At 38.2% G+C, this 19219-nt stretch overlaps 1 long non-coding RNA gene across 1 annotated transcript in view; it reads right to left on the reverse strand.

The window, feature by feature from the left end:
• Positions 1-1185: 1185 nt before the first annotated feature.
• LOC124721900 overlaps positions 1186-19219 on the reverse strand; it is a 77283-nt gene continuing 59249 nt past the window's right edge. The window contains exons 4-5 of the long non-coding RNA XR_007006402.1: positions 13455-13528; positions 1186-1490 (exon numbers count right to left, since the gene is read on the reverse strand). This is a non-coding gene — a long non-coding RNA (uncharacterized LOC124721900). The remainder of the gene's footprint in view (positions 1491-13454; positions 13529-19219) is intronic.

Below are 19219 nucleotides of genomic sequence, written 5' to 3' on the forward strand. Positions count from 1 at the left end.
AGGTTATTTCCTTTGCATGCGAGGACTGGTAACGATTCTGCAATGACCATATAAAGTATTTTATAAATCAGTTATTTCCTTACATTCAGTGCTCGTGGTGTTCAACTCACCAGCACATTTTTGCCACTTCCAAAAATTTCACATTCCTTTCAGTGAAATCGAACAATGGGCAGTCCAGGATGGAATAATGACAATGTTATGGAAAGCGCGCACACGCACACGCACACTCTCTCTCTCTCTCTCTCTCTCTCTCTCTCTCTCTCTCTCTCTCTCTCTCTCTCTCTTTTAGTAATCATTTTAGTTTTATTTGCTTTCATGAACTGACTGAGGTCAACCTCTTTAATTGCAGAGGAAACACCAGCATTCAAAATACTTCTAATTTACATTACTACTCTCCTAGGAATCTTATCAGCAGAATTCTTAAAGTTCTCCTAATTTGACAGATTCAATAAAGTGAAACCCAGACAATGTATACTTGGTTGAAGCAAGAAACAAAAGTTTTGAACTTCCAGAAGTCCGCATGTTTGGTTCTGCACTATGCTCACACAAGTCGATTTGACCTGCAAATAAGAAGGAAGGAAGGAAGGAAGGAAGACCAGCTTTTAATATCTCATCAAGATTGTGGTCACTAGGGATGGAACACAAGCTTGGGCTGCGGAAGGAAATCTACTGTATCATTTTCAAAAGAACCAATTCGGTATTTCTCTTAATGAAAGTGATTTTTACTGCCAGCCTCTCTAAAGTCCTGTGTCTTACCACTGGGCCGGCTCGCTCACTACATACATGTAAGGTCTTGTGAAGAGTGAATGATGTACAATTTACAACATAAAAACTTACATCTTGCAATTGTAATCTATTTTTGATGGTAGGGTTCAACTCACTATGAAAGATTTAATTTTATGCATCAATTTTCTGTCTGTTAATGAGTCAAAAACTGACTGGAACATTACGATTTAAATAACATCATGAATCTACACACTATACAGAACTAAATGTAGCCAAACCTCTGCCTGCCTTCCATTCTTATTACATAATAAACAGCAAACCAAATGTCACATACTACTGCACATGACTCTCTTCATATTTTTATATCCAAGTGTAAATATTTGCCAGATACAAAAACTTAAAATATTATTGCTTTGCTGCAGTGTAACACAGAAACTACTATTCAAATAAAACAAACTGTTTAATAGCTTCTGTAATTAGAATCACTATGTATTTCAACCTAATTTTTTACATTTGTTACAAAATAGTATTTCAGTTTCTTGAAGGAACATTACATCTTGAGTACATTACAGCAAAATATTCACAATACCATACTGCCTCTCAACAGCACTTTCAATTGCTACAGTAACCTCAGATGACCTGAAGTGAAGCATGAAGCAAAGTGGCAGTTTTGTAGCTGACGTAGTTTACTGAATATTCATTCCTTGCCATTAACAAGATTTTTTTCATGTCAATGTTCACTGAAGTTCACTCCAGATGCTTCACTGTAAAAAGACAAATCTTTCTATACAATTGTACAACTGCCCATAGTATACAAAAGAACAGAGTAGAAAAAAAATTATTCTTTAAGAAAATGCTTTGAATTCCATCCATCTCACAGTAAATTGGTAACACTTTTGGTGAAGGCTAAGTTAAATTAAAAGTAAACAATAATTTTGTTAGAGAGATTTCTGTTTTACACATGATATGGAGAAATGAAATAATCCAACAACACTGTTCCTGTATGATGAAGTAATGTTAAGAAAGATAACTGGGCCCAAGGTTGTCAGCAAGAATTAAAAACAGTAATTCTACATAATGAAGGTAGTGGTACAGCATGCTCTATACAATTAATATGAAATTATTATTCATCAAAGCTGGGAAACCCTTAAAAAAAAAACTGTAACTTCAGAATACTACTTATTATCCAATAGAAACTAATAATTATGAAAAAAAGAGTTACATCTAGTTTACTTCATGCTCTCATTAAATTCTATAACTACACGAGCACTTTTTCTAGATGTGCTGAAACTAAAGTATTTGAAGAGGACATGCTACACACACAATTACTACATAAAAGCCAATCCTTTCTCCAAGCCAAAACCATACATATACAGAGATAATTTGACTGGTACCCTTAGTGGGGAAAAAATGGACAAGTGTGAATAGGACTCACACAATGATGATTCCGTGCAAACTTACTTATGTATATGGACGACAACGACAGTTGTGTGTGACCAATGGCCTGATGCAAGTAGTTCTATTGTGGACCACTTTGGAAACGTTTACGTCCCTAGTCTATCCCAGTTATTCCACTGGTGAAAGAGGACCTTTAGTTTAATGTGGAATCCGAACCACAGGTTGTTTTGGTTGAGAGGTGTAGGCAATGTTAGAATGGAGACAGAAAAATCCATAGTTCAACCGAGATTCCATCCTATGACCTCTTGTTTTCTAGGCAGACATTTTACTGCTACACCACAATGCTCAATATGTCTATAAATAACTACTCTATAGAGCAGTATAGAGTAGAGTTTGCAACTGTCACAATATGTGACATATATGGCCATATCTTATGCCTGCATTGACTTAAAAGCTTCAGTTACTTACACTGCTAAGGGACCGTAGACTTAGCAGCTGATATAAATTTCAACATGATATCTCAAACTGTTCCTCAGAAAATTGGGTCTTGACAGACAGAGGAAGTGTTCCTACAAGGATTCTGTTTTTACTGAATGAGATATGGAACCCAAAAAACCTAACAAGTTATTCTATTATTAACTTACATATCACAATGTGTGATATGATCCTTATGTGTGCCACCCGGAATTCTAAAACACCAACCCCTCAATAATCAGAGGAATTTAAAATTTTTGTTATATAATTTATTTTGCAAAGATACTGTAGAACACATGATGGACAGCACCTTTTCTCAGCTTTCATCACTCTTTGTAACCAATTTGTGAAAGTACTGAGGAAAAATTTACTGTTGTTGTGCTTCTATATATAAACATCAATATTTCTTAGCTTACTTTCACAATTCCTATGAAACATACATGACTGAAGTGGCAAAATTGTTGCATAGCATTCCTTAAACATTGATTCTTTGAATTTACCCAACAGCTGACACTTCCACCATGTAAGTTTAACAAACAGCATTTTGCAGGAACAATACTGCTTTTAAAGAGAGCTGTAAATCAGCATACCAAGTAAAAGAAACATGTGATTCTTCATTTCCTTAAATCATCCAATGACGATACTTTCCTGTAAATAACGCTCCCATCAAACAATATGATATTTTGTGTGTATTTAGATGATTAGCAGTTCTATTACATTATCTTGGGCCACAACTGATTTGACTTTTGCTTCAGCTGAATGTCTGCTGTTCAGTACACTGTACTAGTTTCCTAGATTCCATTGGCCAAAAACTGTATGAACTGATAGCATATCTGAGAACATATAAACTATGAGTATTTCAATTAACAATTGACAGTCCAGTAATGTAAAATGCTTATTGAGAAATGAAGAAGATGGTATACACCTGTCCACCTGGAATAGTTTTCTGAAGGATACTGTGTGTGAGAAAAGTGAGCTGTGTTCCACACTAAGTTTTTCTTGAGCCAGTGCTTAATTTTTTATGAGAGATACTTCCTATCCTTCAGGCTTAAACAATCTACAAAGCAATCTCAAATCTTATAAAGCATTGCACATGCAAAACTCAGCTTGCCCTTCTCTCATAATATCCTGCAAACTATGGATGAAGGGCAACAGGTAGAGTCCATATTCCTAGATTTTTGTAAAGCATTTGACATGGTGTCACACTTCCAACTGTTAACAAAGGTACAAGCTTACAGAATGGGTTCCCAGAAATGCAAGTGGCTCAAAGACTTCTTAAGTAAAAGAACTCAGAAGATTGTCCTCAAACGCAAGTGTTCATCAGACGCAAGGGTATCGTCACGAGTGCCCCAGGGAACTGTGACAGGAACGCTCTTATTTTCTATATACATATGTGATCTGGTGGACAGAGTAAACAGCAGACTGCAGCTGTTTGCTGACAATGCTGTGGCACATGGGAAGGTGTCGTCAGTGAGTGACCGTAGAGGATTTAAGATAACTTGGCCAAAATCTGTAGTTGGTGTGATGTATGGCAGCTTGCTCTAAATATAGAAAAATGTAAGTTAATGCACATGAGTAGGAAAAACAAACCAGTAATGTTAAGAGACAGCACTAGTAGTGCCCTGCCTGAAACATTATCATCATTTAAAAATCTGTGTGTAACACTGAAAATTGATATGAAACGGAACAAGCATGTAAGGATTGTAGTAGGGAAGGCAAATGGTCTACTTCGGTTTATTGGTAGAATTTTACGTAAGTGTAGTTTATCTGTAAAAGAGATTGGATACAGGATACTAATGCAACTTGCTGAGTAGTATTAGAGTGTTTTGGATCCACACCACGTCAGATTAAAAGAAGACATCCAAGCAATTAAGAGGGAGGGCAGGCAGCAAGATTCATTACCAGTACGTTCAAATAACACTTAAGTATTACAGAGATACTTCGGGAGCTCGAATGGGAACCACTGGAGAGAAGCTGATGTTCTTGTTGATGAGCACTATTGAGAAAATTTAGAAAACCAGCATTTGATACTAATTGCAGGATGATTCCACTGCTACTAATATACATTTCACACATGGAAGGTAAGATTACAGAGATTAGGGTTCATGCAGAGGCATATAAATAGTCATTTTTCTCTTGCTTTACCTGCAAGTGGAATGAAAAAGGAAATGACTGGTAGTGATACAGGGTTCTCTCAGCCACACACCATACAGTGGCTTGTGAAATACCGATGTAGATTTAACAATCTTCTGATGTAGGAATGTACATTTAATTGTTGAATTTAAAACTTTAATTTTGAAGTCATCAATTTCAGTAACAGATTCATGTACGAGACTAAACAGGAAGTTTCATTACATTGACTGGCTTCACCTAAGACAGAATGCTCAAAGATTTTATGATGCATCCTTTACCAAGACATTATAATAAAAGTAATTGTAGCCCTCATGTTTCACACATTTTATAGGTGCATGAACTGCCCTTAAGATGTATTCTGTTTCCAAGAACGACAGCACTAATTTCCATTTTCAAAATATTCTGCATGTGGTAACATTAAACCAGTTTACATCAATTTAAAACATTATACAAATATGTAACTGACTAAGTATTTAGAATTAACCACAACTCTCTTATTTAACTGTATCCAATAGGAAGTATACTTGACGGAACTAAAATTACCCGAAGACAGAATTTATCGTCAAGAGGCAGAATTCCAAGTTCTGGCAAGATACATATTTAGAAGTAGCAAAAACTACAGCTAGCTTTTGAAGTAGTTAGTTCCTACATGAGGGAGGATGAAAAGAATTCATCTCGTGCTCAGAACAGGTGGACCCCTCTCGAGTTTGGCTCCAAGTGGCCTCCTCCTTATCAACCTTATGCAACCCAAGACTTTTTCCTACCTCACGAACTAACCATGAAGTACCAAAAGCTAGATTAGTCTTTTTTATTTTTTTCAGTTGTCTATCAGTTCTTTTACAATTGCAGTATTATGAAAAGGAAATGCTGAGTCGCAGACGGGCAACAGGCATAACAAATAGACTGCTAAACAAGTGAGCTTTTGGCCGTGTGTGTGTGTGTGTGTGTGTGTGTGTGTGTGTGTGTTTTCCAATTCAAAAGAACGCTTATTGATCGATAGCTTACATGTTTAGAAATCTTTTTGTTGTGCCTGTCTGTAACGCAACAACTCAACATTTCCACTATATGGTGAGTAGGAATCTTTCCTTTTCCATAACACTGTCATTATCCCAACCTGGATTTTTAATTTTGACCTAGTTCTTTTACAATTGTCAGACTTCAAGAAAAGGTTCCAAATTCACCACATAAGTAGAATGTTTAATTGCTCTATTAAACACAAAATATCTCCCAGCTATTTTGCTAAACTTTTTCTTATGTTATAATAATCATTACAACATACTAACCAAAATTGAAAGTGTTACCTCATGAACATCTTGACTGAACATTACCAAACTGATCCTCCAATATTTACTTGTCTGCGGGATACATTGATTATCATTTCATCCTTATACAAGCATTCTTTCAATGCAGAAAAAAATTCATTCCTACATATGAATAATGGTATTAATATCTGATGGCTATTGGGTGTGTGTAACATTTATGAAGCTTTCTCATGTGGAAATCTCAATATGTCTCGCCCAAAGGACGTGCAAATTCAGCAGGTTGCCATCTTTCAGACTTTGGGAAAGTAGAATCATTGACATGAGTGACATGGGAGCTCCATCATGATACATCACAGAGACAATTAGTTGTAGTGTGATGATTTCATAATGAGTCATGCTGAGATGGTCGCAGGATGTGTGTGGCAAGAGTAGGCACAGTTCCTTCCAGGCGGACCACACCATGAGAAAATGATAGGATTGTATGACTGGCTCTGATGAACTGATAGATGCCAACAGCTGAAATACAGGCAGCGGTTACAGGAAGAGTGTCATTACAAACTGTGGGGAAACATTACTGGTAGCTGGGTTGAGATATTGAGTTGTCATATGTCGTTTACTGCACAGTCCACAGACAGCAGGTAACTTGCATGGAGTGGGCCAAAGTCAACTTGGACATTGAGTGTCATTCTGTGGTGTTCAGCTGTGTGTCTCCCTTCTGTCTGTGGTGGTCAAATCACTGTAAATGTGTCTGTAGATCCACTGGAACGCCACAGGAAGCAGCAATTCTGGAGATGCATTACTCTCCAACTCCAGGAATCATGGTGTGAGAAGCTACTGGCTATGGCAACTATTATACAACTTTATTACAAACTTAGTAATCAATGAAGGGAAGCCAAGTGTTCCCCAGTATGTGGCACGAATGGTGAATCTGTTGTCGTACCCTTCAAGACCAAGGTACCGATAAGCATACTCCAACGGCATAATGCAAGACCCTACATTCCAGTTCGCACCAACGACACATGTACATATCCTTGCTGATTGACTGTTTCCCCAATTTATCGCCCACAGTGCATGTCTTGAATGACTTACCATCCTACCAGCCTCCAGCAAGCAGTCTTCATGAATTAACACAGCATGTGTTCCAAGAATGGGAAGAAATACCTCAATATAGCATTTGGAAGCACACGCCCTTTCCATTGCACAGAGAGACAGATGTGTGACAACAAGTTCACGTCAAGCAGAGCAACTTTCACTGTGCTTTAGTAGATACTATGTAGACATCCTTGGCTGCTGCACCCATGAATCATCACCCCAAATTCCCGCATGCCTAGGCCCTTTCTAGTGGGTATGGATTTCGCAAACATGGAGTTTCTGAGCACCACCAGTCTTGTAACCTTAAAGCTTTGGGGTTGCTTCACCAACCACCATGCAGTGTGACAATGGAACATCATACAGCGAGGTGACAGAAGTTTATGTGATAGCAATATGCACACATACAGATGGCAGTAGTATTGTGTCCACAATGCATGAAAGGGCACTGAACTGGTGGAGCTGTCATTTGTACACAGGTGATTCATGTGAAAAGGTTTTCGATGTGATTATGGCCAAAAGATAGGAATTAGAATTTGAACATGGAATGGTAGTTTGAGTTAGACGTATGGGACAGACCACTTCAGGAATCTTTTTCTGGGTTTGTGGCCACATTGTCAATATATATAAACTACCGATGTCTCGGTCCCTGTTGCAAGCGACCTTCTTTCGGGTGTTTTTGCTTACTGTTGAATGGTGTATCTATGGGCTCCCCTCTCTCACCTATTGCAGCAGCCACCTTCATGGAAGCTTTTGAAGAAACAGTTCTCCAGTCTTGCACCATTACACCCAGAATGTTGGCTCCGATATGTTGTTCATACTTTCATTGTCTGGCCACACGGAGAGGAAGAGCCACGAAACTTCCACCAACACCTCAACCAGCAGCACAGCAGAATCCAATTCACTATGGAGATGGAAAAGAATGGGGTGCTACCTTTCCTCAAAGTGGGAGTTTACATAAAGCCTGATGGTAAACTGGGCCATAGAGTATATAGGAAGCCAACGAGTACTGACAGTTACCTGCATGCCTCCTCCCATCATCACACTACGCAGAATAAATGCACCTTGGGCACTTTAACCAAGAAGGCTCACAGGATTAGCGATGAGGAACATCTAAAGGGTTAACTACAAAGTCTCAAGTCCTTTTTTTTGTGCCAATGTTTATGGAATAAAAGTAATAGATAAAACTACGGCAACAAAAAATTAAGGCAATAGAGGAGAGCAAAAGGAAGCACAAAACATTGCTCTGTTACCATATGTTCACGGCGTCCCTGAACAGGTGGGCAAAATTCTTTGCCGAGCACACATCAAACCAATTTTCTGAAGCAGCAATAGAATTTTTTGCACAACAGATACAGTTAACAAACTACATGCTGCTGGAGTTTACAAAATCAGGTGCAAAATGTGGATTAGTGTACATAGGTGAGATGGAGCAACCAATCAGCACACGGATATTTTAACATAAAAGACATATCCGACTGAGACAGCACACCAAGTCAGTGGTGGCAGAACACCAGGATGAGTGCGGCAAACTGATTAATTTTGGTGAAGCTCGCATACTGGTGAAACAGTCTCTTACTATTAGAAGGAAGATTAGAGTGGCAATAGCTAAGTGACTGGCCAACATGAACAGAGAAGACGGCTACCAACTTCCGACATCTTGGCTGCCAGCAATAACAGAACTACGGGATGATCGCTCAAGTGAAGCAACACACACAGGCATGCGGGAGACCGCAGTGGCCGCAGGTACACAGAGTACTGGCGTGCCTCGGTCGGCGTTAGCAAGCACGAAAACAACAACACATAAAAACTGCCACCTGGTTTTCCATTCGCCGATTTCCACCAATTACAAGTGGTAATGCAAACACCAATCAAAACATCTGGTTTCCACCAATGAAAACAAATAATAAAAACGCCAATAAAGACTTCTAACATCCCTTCCCTTCATCCTAAACAGCCTATCAGAATTTGATAACAGCCATGTCTGCAGGTACGTAAGAAACAAAGTTTTCTCATTCAGCAGTAAGCAGAAACACCCTGAAGGAGGTCACTTGCAACAGGGACCGAAACATCGGTAGTTTTATATATATTGACAATGCAGTCACAAACCCAGAAAAATGTTACTGAATGTGACAATGGCCGTGAAAGCCTACGTTCATATTTATATTTCAGAAATTGTTAGAGAATTCAATATTCCGAGATCAACAGTGTCAAGAGTGTGCGGCGTTACCTCTCATCACACAGACAACACAGTGGCTGACAGCCTTCACTTAACGACAGAGCAGTGGCACTTGTATAGAGGTGTCAGTGCTAACAAACAAGCAACGTTGCATCAAATAACGACATAAATCAATGTGGGATGTATGACGAATGAATCTGTTAGAACAGCGCAGCGAAATATGATGTTAATGGGCTATGGCAGCCGACCACTGAGGTGAGTACCTTTGCTAACAGCACGACACTGACTGAAGTGCCTCTCCTGGACTTGAGACCATATCAGCTGGACACTAGATGACTGGAATACCGGTGCCTGGTCAGATCGCTTTTGATTTCAGTTGGTCAGAGCCGATGGTAGGGTTCCAACATGGCACAAACACCATGAAACCTTGGATCCAAGTCATTAACAAAGGCACTATGCAAGCTGGTGGTGGCTCCATAATGGTGAGGACTGTGTTTACGTGGAAGGGACTGGGTCCTCCAGAAGTATGGCTACTTTGAGACCAATTACAGTCATTCATGTCCCTTAATGATGGAATTTTTATGGATGGCAATGCACCATTTCTGCAGGCCACAACTGTTTATGATTGGTTTGAAGAACATTTTAGATAGTTCTAGTGAACTGTTTGGCCACCCATATCACCCAACATTAATCCGATCAGATGTTTATGGGACAATTGAGAGATCAGTTCATGCACAAACTCCTGCACCAGCAACACTTGTGCAATTATGGATGACTATAGAGGCAATATTTTTGCAGGGGACTTCCAATGACATGTTGAGTTCACGACACAGAGTTGTTGCACCATGCCGAACGAAAGGAGGTCTGACACGATATTATGAAGTAACCCATCACTTCTGTCACTTTAGTGTGTCGCAGGGAGCAAGGGATATTCTGAAAGGTGTTACCCAATATATACAAAAGTCATTGGAATATATAATTTTCATTCATATCAGGGTCCAGCGAGCATTACTTCATGCTGTTGAAAGTCATGCATGTGCCTTGCATGTGTGTCACGAGACCAGTTGCTCAAGGCAGCTGTCTACTAATGCAGTAAGTATTATTTAGCAACACATTGTAAAATGTTGGCTGCCAGTTCCTCTTCCCCAAGTAATTTCAGAGAGTGGTCCAGTTTATCCTGCTGGGCCTTTTATAGTTGCTTGTTGCTACAAATACACCATCCCCTGTGTACCTTCCCAATTAATGTTCCACATGTTTAACATTTCTGTATATTTTACTAATGGTCTCAAACTCTCAGTGCTCAAGTCAGTCACATGATATGTTTGATAAGCTATGACTCCCGATCGACGAAGCTCTCCAGTCCTGATACATTTGGTACGCCTGTACCTCCTCGTACGATTGCAACTGTTAACCAGCCATTACCATGGGAGAAGGTATCATTCAGATCAATACTAAAGTTTAATCTGCAACCACAGAATACGGCGGGTCCATCCAGTAGAGAGTGCGCGGCGACAGGCTTGATAGTATTCCTTTTCTTGTCGGCAGCTGATGTTGTCATTTCTACGTCTTCAATTGTTTTATATATTGTCTGTCTTGCACGATGACGGTATCTTCTGTAAGGCATCTTGGCAGCGCAGACAGACAATATATAAAACAATTGAAGACGTAGAAATGACAACATCGGCTGCCGACAAGAAAAGGAATACTATCAAGTCTGTCGCCGCGCACTCTCTACTGGATGGACCCGCCGTATTCTGTGGTTGCAGATTAAACTTTAGTATTGATCTGAATGATACCTTCTCCCATGGTAATGGCTGGTTAACAGTTGCAATCGTACGAGGAGGTACAGGCGTACCAAATGTATCAGGACTGGAGAGCTTCGTCGATCGGGACATCATAGCCTACTTTCTTGGTCTTTTCTGGGTCTTTTCTGCAAACATAGGTGCTGTTAAAATTTATTTTCTGGCTATCAGCCTGATATTTTTTTTATAACATGTAGTTTGTGAATCAGTGTCATTTCATCTGAGGATATCCAAGTTTTGAGTAATGTCAAAAACAGAATCACATGAATTTCAGATGCACTGCCACCAAAATTACTTATCACTGTATGTTGTGCACCTAACCTACCAGACAAACAAATGTCAGTCCTCCATAAGACGCTGAAATCAACAACTGTGCCGAGTTTCCCCCTACATCCTGTGACCTACGAAAGAATAAAAAAATAGCCTCAGATCACAAGCAATAGACATTATTTGCACCAACATTTGTAATGATCTATATCTGACAACAAGCCATGTTCTTGATTGCTCTCATTATGACATATCCAACTAGTGGACAATCCACTCAGAATGCTCTCTTAACACCAATTTCTTAATAGGTATCACCAGTCAACTAAACTATCATCTATCAACAAACAGTACCTTCTTCCCCTTCATCTGGACTTCAAAGGTGACAACTGCTCAATGAGAGGTATTATCCTGCTAGTTCTCTCTTTATCATCAGTGGGAGATAATGTCTCAAACGTATCCGTTTGGAGTACAGAGCTACCGTTTTGACCAGTTCTCACAGAGCTTTTCCTGAGAGGCAACTATAGATCTATGCAAAGACTCAACAAACCCTGAAGTGTCTTGAGTGCCAGATCATGGTTCTCTATTGACCAAACTGGCAACAGAAGGAATAACACAAGGCCTCCGATGCATTCTCAACAGGCGATGGCCCTGTGACTTTTTCACTAATACAATGCACAGAAGTCATTCAAAGCTCGCTGACAGTCACCAACTGAGTTACCACCTGTTCACTGACTGCATCTCATCAATAAAGATTCTACAATCCTGAGCCATATCTCTTGTTGAAAGGGAAATACTTTAGCTAGGTTTACAAGTCAAAAAGCAAGCAACTACAAATCACATGATCTACTGCACCAAAAACAATGGTCACAAAAGTCAATTGCATGTAGCTCTGCTGCCATGCTACTTTTGGAGCAGATTTTTGTAAGGAGGTAAAGTGTCATGTACTAAATAGTCTACCCCACAGATACAAAATACCTCTAGTCATATAATGCAGATCTTCATGTACACTTTATTCTTGGTACAATGTCTAAGCGACAATACTGGGCATAAACGAAATCTGCAGGATTGGATTGGATTGTTTGGGGGAAGACACCGAACAGCGAGGTTATCAGTCTCAGCGGATTAGGGAAGGACGGTGAAGGAAGTAGGCCATGCCCTTTCGAAGGAACCATCCCGGCATTTGCCTGGCGTGATTTAGGGAAATCACGGAAAACCTAAATCAGGATGGCCGGACGCGGGATTGAACCGTCGTCCTCCCGAATGCGGGTCCAGTGTGCTAACCACTGCGCCACCTCACTCGGTGAAATCTGCAGGAGAATCCGTATTGTGTACCCAGTAAAAACCTGCTACCAACTATTCATAATTTATCTGCACACACCGCAAATCGAAATTCAGAGTACCGAGGATTCAATAGTAGCTTTGACCTAGATCATCTTTAGTCAATTCGTACTAAGGGTTATGAAGAGTATTTACAATTGTGGAGGGAATCCATCGTTTCCAAGCGATTCTGAAAATTAATAAGGTATCTTACTCAAAAGTTATTCAAGTTAGTGTAATCCATAAAAAAAGAGACAATAAGTTACGAGTCATCAATAATGTTTAATTTTTACTGGTCACTTCAGTAAGAGTGATACACCGAACATAATTTACAAAAATTAAGATAAATTTAAGCGTACCGATTGATAAGATCTACGACTATTTGCACCAACTAATAAATACCAGTACTTTATACGAAATAACTACAAAGCCATACTGGGATATGGGGGATGGGCGAGGTGGGGAGCGGAGAGGTAGAATGAATGAATGTAATATTCTGTTCAGACATATGCAGATATGCACAGATACCCCATGGATATTGCATAAATCATCATGGTATTGTCAAGGAACATTGTGAGCAAAGTTTGAAGAGACAGTATTTGTGACTGATATGAAAGAATTCTGTTTCTACTATGCCTTTCACATATAGATCAATGGTGAAGGTAAGTGCTCTAATCACTTATGTAAGTGATTTATAAGCAGGCATGAAATGGAGCCATAAACACTTATGATGGCCTTGTACTAATTTCTTTATGAAATCTACGTGTACCACCGGATGCAGTCTTTATTTAAGATGAATGTCATTACCTTCTGCATTACATCCTTCTTCAAAAGCTTGTCAACAGGCAACAGTTCCATCCTCCAATTTTTGTGTACAGGCCCTGTAAACAGATTCCTTTAAATACATACATATTGCAAAAAGTTTACTCTTAAATCCTATTCAGAACTTGTGACTTTTGTTTGTTACAACAACATTTTTAATAGTCTCACATTTTATTTTCAGTTACAGTTATTTCAGTCTTCCAGCCATAGCACCAGGTTTTCTCCATGTTGGTATTAATCAGATATGCACTAATTGGCAGAGTTTCATGATGTAAACAGTCTCAAAACACATTCAAGCAAGAGACTTAATTTGAATTTAACTCAAAGCTATGACACAGCACCATTTTATTTTTCCAGTGACTTTGTGACACTACATTTCAGGATTACTCAAAAAGCTCTAATAGTCTTAGTGCTTGTCTATGAAATGCACCAATATAAATTAGGTCAATCACTAGTGTTCAATCTCATTTTCAAACACTTATTGAGATTTCATTGGCACAAAATTTCATTGAAGCCTAATAAACATGCAACAAAATAAATCCAGTTATGATTAAAATAGTGATTTTTCACATAACAGAAAAGCTGCCTGGCACTGAGTACAAGACAGTAACAACAGAGCCTCTTTAAACAGTCATGGTGGAGCATTTATTGAGCATGACGCAAAAATAATTTTAGAAACAAACTTTCATTTCAACACACTAATACAGAAATCCCTCTTCAGCTTCCACAATCAGCTACAATGGATATCTGGGACAAGATTCTATTTTCTTGCCACACAAAATCTGTGAAAAATCTCAAGCTTTCGATAATCACCTCAACTGTCTTATCTAGGAACTGTAGTTGTTGCTCCTGATGAAGAAGATAGGTGCGATCATCCAAAGCTTAAGGTTTTACGCCGATATGGTGCACCAAGAAAAGATAGAATGTTTTACACAAGAATGTAATTCTGAGGAATTCCATTCTCATAGTTCCTACTGCACTTACACCTGGATCAAATCAACAAAGTTACTTGACAAAGCCACAGAAGGAAGGCATGCTGTTGGATACACAATACCTGTGTGCACAGTATGCATGTGACAAACATCTGTAAGATTCAGAACTAAAAATGTTCATACATTTCCTTTAACGTGTGGAAGGGAGGTTGCTCTGTACTAAGTAGGTTTTATCATTTTTCAGCTCACTTCAGCTACTAACTTCAGACATTCTGGTATGTAAAATAAAAAACAAAAAGGAAACAGCACAGATAAACTAAGTGCACGTGCTGCCCCACCCACTAACACATATCAAAACAGTTGCGTTAGCAGCTGAAATTGTCACCGACAGCTGGCTGTGGTGACCAGGACTTACTGAAACAGAGCAACATGATAATGGTGAATAGAAGGTGCAACCAAACTTGTTCTTTGGTTGACTGTTTATATGATGCCTGTCCTGTAAACAATGTTCTGTTGATCAGTGGATATGTACTGTTACTCCATCCATTTACCAGAAATACTAATACAAAACTGATTATTTTGATATGAGTTTTGTAGATACACAAGAGACAGAAAATTGTAAAGAATAATTTCAGATTTAAAGATTTGTGGAAGAAAAATATGATTGGCACAAAACTATCACAATCACACTTACCTCAGTGACAAGGTTATATATATAAAATTTAAATTGATAAACTGTAATACCTCACTATCACAAAATTTGTCTCAAACAGTCTGCCAGCAAAAGTTTATTCAAATTTGGTGAAGTATTCTAAGGAGGTTGCTTTTGAATCTTAAACTATTAGTAAAATAAGAGGTCTGCTGACTCCAAATTTGTCAATACGTCACATGAGAATTATCCAGATGAAACTTGCCATCACTGGTAAAAACAAGGATAAAGTACACAATGTTACTGGACAATCAATATTTAAATGTATATAAATAACTGACAATAGTTGTATCAAAGAATATGGTATGAATGAGAAAGCTGTATGCAAGATGGGTGCCTCATTAAATGGATGCTGAACAGCAGCAAATGTGAAAATTAACTTATCTGCAGTGTTTATAACCTTTTAAAAAGAATTTAACATGTTTCTTAATTGATTTATTCATTTTATTTTTTTTTTGCACCAGTTTGTTATGGTACATGAGATGCTTGTCCTCCACTTCTACCCAGAAATGCACCAAAAACGGCAAAGCTTATTTCATCTGTTGGAAAGGCTATATGGACTATGTTTTCTGAGACGAAGAACAGATTTCTTTATTACTTGCCGTTCAGAGGATAAGCAAGAATTTGCACTAAGTAAAATTTATGGTATTACTGGATTAAAATCAATACATGTAAAGAACCCTGGACTGAAAATAAATAAAATATCTGATCAGGACAATCCACCTGCTCACAAAATCATGTTAGCAACAAGAAAAAAAGAAAGAGTAAGAGTACACACTGTTGAATCATCCACTCAATTTACTGGACATGAGACACACACTTCTGCCTATTTGCAGCTGGAAACCATTTTCAGTCCGATGAGATTACGGCAATCTTATAAATCCTGCAAGATAACACATTAGGATGGAAAATATTTACTAAAAACTGAACAAAGTATATTGACTCAAAAGGGAGTTACATGAAAAGAACAGAATCATTTTGACCTAAATGAGACAGTCTCATTATCAGGTCACCAGCATTTCACTTCAACCTCACATTAAGTTAAATCAAATCATGACTTTGGTTTCAACCATAGGAGAAACATGATTGTTTAAGAACATTCAGTAATAATGAATTATGCATCATCTGAAGACAATTATGAGACAGGTGGTAGAAGCTGTATTGGACCTGCATATAACATTAGGCATGTGATGGCATCTATGTCTATATCTCTGCCTGGCACAAAGATGTTCTTCAAAAACTGTGACTGCTGTACAATGTTTGGAAATCAAGTGTTCACGCAAATAGTTTCTAAGTTTCTGTGTTGTCACTGATGGGCTCTTATTTGCAGTCTCAGTATTTATATGTGAACAAAGATAACAGTTAAATTTTACTTTTAAATTATCCCTAAGGTGCTGTTAGCATTATCACACTGACTACATTAGTTTTTACCTCAGTACTACAATGAGTGTCATTTGTTTTAGTTACAACACTCTTCATTGTAACTGGATTGCCTCATCTGCAACAAAATGATAATGTCACAGGATCAACTAAAATGAAATAACTGTCTATTGTGTGAAAACTTTTGGAGTAACACTTATAGCATTTTGTCCAAGCTATATTTGTGTGAATATTTTCCATGTGCATTCATGTGATAAAATTTATTTTATGTCTTCTTCCAATATGGATAGTATTCATATGTATTTCAGTTTATGTTGAACTAGTGGAATTAAACAACTCCAGTGGCAGATGATGCACGAGAGACATTTTACATTACATTATAATTCACTGTTAAAGTTCCGAGAGCATACGTTCCTAGAAGCGTCAACGTAAAATTTTCCTTCCTCCTATATATATTTTGAGAAAAGATCCTGAAGATATCGAGCCCACACAGAGGATTACCAGTAATCTTTCTTCCCATGAAGTATTCACGGGTGCAACAGGAAATGACACTGATACACAAAGTACCCCCAACCACAAAGTACAATATGGCTTGCGGAATACAAATGTAGATATTACAGGCTGCACGTACATTAATAATATCAAATTTAAAATTAGGTGGAATTAAAAATCTTCTCTGTAAGAATCACCATGGGTTCCAGAAACATTATGTGAAACATAGCTTGCTCTGTCCATCTACGCCCCAGGTGGCAGTACGTACTGGTGCCCAGGTAGACGACATGTTCCTCCATTCCTGCAAGGCATTTGATACTGTTGTGCATTGCAGACCAACTATGCGATTTGATTGAAGAGTTTCTACCAAACTGAGCACACCATATTCAAAGCAGATTGGTTGAATATCTCTGTGATGCTGCCATGTTTACTAAATTAATCTGAGATGAAGCACATTTCTTTTCTTTGTAAACTCGCTATTTCCCTTATCAAGCCTGTCTGGTATGGATCAAATAATGGTTAGCAATATTACAATATTGTTAAACGAGGGTTTTGTAAGCTACCTCCTTTGTTGATGGACTAACTTTTCCCAAGGTATTCTTCCAATGAATCTGTGTGGCATCTGTCTTACTTGCGATTAGTTTTATGTGATTGCTCCATATCCGTACTCCCATAAATTTTGTGAATGTGACTGCTTCCAGTGATTGTTTTGCAATCATGTAATCATACAATAATATGGGCCATTCTGTGGTTTTTACACAATACATTACAATTGTTTATTTTGAGCACAAATTGCCACTCCCTGCACCAATGTCAGTCCTCTGTAGATCTTCCTGCATTTCACTACAAGTGACTACCATCGTGACTTCTCTGTGTACAAGAGCATCATTTGTGACAAGCCTCACGGAACTTCCCACATTGTCTCTTCTAGCTCCGACATTTGCTAGTAACTTCTTGCGCAAGAACTTGGTGTAGCAAACAAGAGTACCACAAAATTGGGTGAATATAAACAACCAGTATTCACCACTTCTTTAATGAATATAACTCCCATGTATGAAACATCTTCAAACTTCTCATTATTTTACAAAAGAGTTAATATATTAAATATCTAATGTTAAGCATGTAATTAAGAAAAGTTCAGAAACCACTTGAGATCAAGCTTAAAGTTTGTTTGAAGTCACCACGTGCTCTCATAACGAAACACTGGATGAATATAGTCTACAAACTTGCACTCCATTTTAAGCAAAAGCTAGGTTTTCATGCATCTAAATGTCTACGAGATATCTCCCAAACTCTGTGTCGTACAATGATATAATTTTGGAGGTACATTCAGTGGTATAAGTGGATACTAGCTGCAAACTGTGTTGCAAATTAGTTGGCAGTAAAGAAATAATATGATGGCATGCTGAAAAGTAATTTCTCCAACTTTTTTTTTAAAATGGAAACTTCAAGCTTTTTTAATAAAACAAACTTTAACATTCTATATCTTTATTTCTAAATGTAGTCACCCTGGTGAAGAACACATTTCTCCCAATGAGAGATGAATTTTGTTGATATCATCATTGTTGAATGTCTCACTGCTGACAGAGCCACAACCTCACCTCTTTCAAAGTGAAGTACTTGACGGTGTTCTTTAAGTTTTGAAACAGATGAAAATCAGATTGGGCCAAGTCAGGAATGTATGGAGGATGATCGATGACTGAACTCAAGGCACTGGATTGTTGCAGATGTCATAACACTGTCTGGCACCGTCATGCTTAAAGAGAAGGTGCTAGATTTGTGGATCAACTCTTTCAATCCAAAATCCGATTAAGCTCGCTCTTTCTCAGGCACCGACATAATTAAGTTACACACCACCATGTTACATGCTACAATTCAGAGCCCTCTAGTGGCAGATGGCTGCAAATATGTACACATCAAGAATACAGACATAGAACGTTAATAACATTCATTGTATTTCAAAAGGTGTAAGGGTTTTCATGTAAATTTGGAGGCATTAGTTTCCATAATTTTCTCTTATGTTAAAACGCCATTTCTGATGTGTGTTACTGCATGAACAGCTAAAGCTTAGTAAGTGATCAGCTTTTATTCCTTTTATCATTTTGTACGAGGTGTCAAGTAGAAAAAGTTTTGTAAAGGTTTGACATTATGTGCAAAGTTTGTTGGAGGTCATTATGTGCACCCAGTCTCAAATATTGGATAAATGAAATCCGAGTATTTGCACACCGTCAGTTACC

Source organism: Schistocerca piceifrons, chromosome X, assembly GCF_021461385.2.
Source record: "Schistocerca piceifrons isolate TAMUIC-IGC-003096 chromosome X, iqSchPice1.1, whole genome shotgun sequence".
NCBI lineage: Eukaryota > Metazoa > Arthropoda > Insecta > Orthoptera > Acrididae > Schistocerca > Schistocerca piceifrons.